We start from the raw sequence: 3,336 nt of genomic DNA, 5'->3' as shown, positions 1-3,336 counted from the left end.
TACAAATGCGCTTTACACAATTGATGTGTGTATGGATTGGGATAACAGTTGTATGAGCCCCTAATAAAATGTTAAAAAAAAAGAAAAAAAAGAATGAAAGGCTTGTATGAATTGTGGTAAGAGTTGTACAAGCCCCCAATAAAATGATTTATTAAAAAAAGAATGAAGGGCTTAACGCTCAGAGGTTTACATATATTTATCTCCCCATGGTTGTACAGACAGATGACATCGTCAGAATATCAATCTAACTCTGCCTTGATGGTGTCGTAGTTAAGAGTTGGGCTGCAATCTTCAATGTCTGAAGCTCAAAACTGCCAGGCACTTGTGGAGAAAGATAGGGCTTTCTACTTCCCCAGCAAGTGAGTTTTGGAAACTCACAGGGGCAGATGAAACCTGTCCTATAGGGTCGCTATGAGTCAGCATTGACCCAATAGCAATTGAGTTTGGGTGTGTTGTTGTTATTGTTTTGTGGTATAATGGGTTACGTGTTGGACTACTAACCATAGATGTGCAGTTCAAAACCACTAGCCGCTCCTCAGGAGAAAGAGGAGGCTTTATACTTCTGTAACAATTTACAGTCTCAGGGACTGTAAAGGGAACTGAGTGTTTGGGGGCAGGGGTGGCTTACAGTGTGATGCCTCTGGGGCAATTAATTGGGGAAGTTGGGTTACTGACCCACAGAAGTGGAGTGAATGCGTTTGGGCTGAGGCTTACTGGAGTAGGGGGCCTTGGGGCACTTAATTCAGGAAGTGAGGTTTGCTGGCCCATAGAGGAATGTCTTCCAGTTGAGGTTTACAGTGGAGTGGTACGCCGGGCCTTTGGCATTTATTAAAAGAGCTGAAAGAGCATTGTAAAAGGTCCTGATAAACAACTCAAACTGGAGCATTTCTTACTGGCATTACAACGTGATAATTTCTTCAATAGACCCTTGTGTGGCTATTTCAGTGGATATTACATAGCAGAGAGATCAAGTGAGGAATATGAAGAAAATACAAAGTCTTCTTAAACCAAACCGTGGTTTAGCTTAGCAAAGAATATGCCTTGCGCAACATGTTCTTTCAAGATCTACCCGTATGGAATCACACTGAAAACAGCAGCTTAAAAGATCTGACAGCAACTTAGGAGTAAAGTAAGCTTATGTTAATGGGGGTGCTAAAACAGAGAGAAGGAGGGCAAGAGTGATTGAACAATTCAAAGCCTAATCTGCCCCGCTACATGTACATGCAGAAATTGTTGAGGTGGTGTTTGTGCTACGATACATAGTCTCAACAGTTAGATCACAGGTTGTCAGCAAAATCAAAGGGACATCACAGAGGAGCACTAACCTGGTCTTAAGCATCAGGTAAGGTCATGACTAAACCAAGATTTGATTTTTAAATAAAGGGAAAGAGCATAAACTAACTCAACTACAGGACGCCCAGTTCGAGGAGTCAATGGAAGGCCTGGCTTAGAATCAAAGGAACCGAGAGTGAGGGCAGAGTGAGGGCACTAGTACTGATGACTCAGGGCAGGGCCTGAGATAAGGACCTTGATTCCGGGAGGACTCCTTTCCTTCTGGCTACTGAATAGAATACAGCTGTAGGTGGAGCAGAGCAATGCGACTAGGTAGACCAATTAGGTTTAGGGCACAGTAGAATCTGGGCGGCACTATTGGGTTAACTTTGGACTAAGCGAGATCAGAGGCCTAAACCCACCAGTCACTCCACAGGAGAAAAATGGGGGCATTTACGGGTAACTGGTGAGTTTGAAATGCTGACCTTGTGATTAGGAGATCAACTGCTGAATATATAGACCCTGAGCTGAGGAGAGGTATTGCTTGCAGCTATAAAGCCATTGAATAATAATGCCTTTCCTTTTGACAGATGAGTAGGCAGTAACCGGAGTCCAGAGTCTGAATGGCATTCTTAGACCAGAAAGCGCACATTTAGAAGCTAGGAGGGAGCCTTGGACCGGAAGCGTTATTGCAACTTTCTACAGCACCACTGGGGCACTGGGCAACGTCTTCTGGCATTTTAGTCCTTTGTGGACACTCCTTACCTCCCAACCCGTTTCTAAACCACTTCATGGCCAGGTCAAAGTTGATCCGCCTGCCTTTTCCCCAAAGCCACAAACAGTGGAAGGATTTTCAATTGTTTCTGTCCAGGTCACAGCCTCCCGGGCGGTGGGAGGGCTGTGCCACCTCTTCCCTTCCTCGGAGCTGCACCTATTCGGAACTGCACTGACTTTGAACCAGGGCGCTGCGCCACCACTTCCTCCAGGGAGGTGCCCGGATGTGGGATAAGCCTCCTTCCCAAAGCTTCTCCGGAGTCAAATGGGGGGAGAGGGGACGCTGGAGGGGGTGGTGTGAAATGGGAAGGGTGGACTCTACACTGTAGAGGCAAGGAATGGGAAATGTGGAGGAGGGTGGGGGGGATTCTGCAGGCACTGCCCGGTGGATACGTGGGACCACAAGGGCGTAAGCTCCGCATTAATATTAATCGGTCCATCTGTAGTGGCCTTGGAGCACGCGGGGCAGTGTAAGTAGCCCCAGTGGCGACCTCTGCCCGCAGGCCCCTTCCCCAGCCAGGACCACCCACCGACCCACGCACGGCGGCCGCTGGCGGGGACCCCGCCGCCCAGGCCCCTAATGCACGAGCCAGCACAAGGGCCCGAGCTTGATTCGGTCCACTCTGCTCTCACCTTGCGTAGCAGGGCGATTAGGTCCCTGGGTTCCCACACAGCTGATGTTTCCGCAGGGCGACGGGTTGCCGGGGACAGGAAGTCAGCCGCCCAAGGCACCGCCCACGGGGCGTGAACCTCTCAGTAGCCCCGCCCCGCCCTCCGCCCAGCTCCGGCCGGCGGTCCTTGCAAGGTTCTGGCTCTGCCCTGCCACCCGCTCTTCTGCTCGCCACCACCGCTGCCAGCGGGTACATGCACACTCGTCACGACCGACCCCGCTGAGCAGCGGTTCTCAACCGGGGGTCGCGACCCCTTTGGGGGGGGTAAACGACCCTTTCACAGGGGTCGCCCGATTCATAACAGTAGCAAATTTACAGTTAGGAAATAGCAACGAGAAGCATTTTATGTGCTGTATGAAAGGGTGTGAAACTATGAAAGGGTCGAGGCGTGAGGAAGGTTGAGATTTTATGGTGGGGGGGCCCCCACCACATGAACTGTATGAAAGGGTCGAGGCGTGAGGAAGGTTGAGAACCACTGCAGGCGCAGAGGCTTTTGAAGAATAAATCTTTTTTTTTTACATTTTATTAGGGGTTCATACAACTGTTATCCCAATCCATACACACATCAATTGTGTAAAGCGCATTTGTACATCGTTTCTCAAAACATTTTCTCTCCATT

The 3,336-nt window shown here is 49.4% G+C and overlaps 1 protein-coding gene across 1 annotated transcript in view; it reads right to left on the bottom strand.

Moving 5' to 3' along the window:
* Positions 1 to 2,744, bottom strand: part of IMPA1 (inositol monophosphatase 1) — a 23,137-nt gene extending 20,393 nt beyond the window's left edge. The window contains exon 1 of the mRNA XM_045286878.1: positions 2,680 to 2,744. The gene's annotated coding sequence lies outside the window, so the exon portion shown is untranslated. The remainder of the gene's footprint in view (positions 1 to 2,679) is intronic.
* Positions 2,745 to 3,336: the final 592 nt, after the last annotated feature.

This window comes from Echinops telfairi, unplaced genomic scaffold, assembly GCF_000313985.2.
Source record: "Echinops telfairi isolate 266 unplaced genomic scaffold, ASM31398v2 ScPeMD7_1;HRSCAF=3_0, whole genome shotgun sequence".
Taxonomy (NCBI): domain Eukaryota; kingdom Metazoa; phylum Chordata; class Mammalia; order Afrosoricida; family Tenrecidae; genus Echinops; species Echinops telfairi.
Note: the sequence above shows the minus strand (reverse complement) of the source record. Positions and strands in the feature narration are given on the sequence as shown.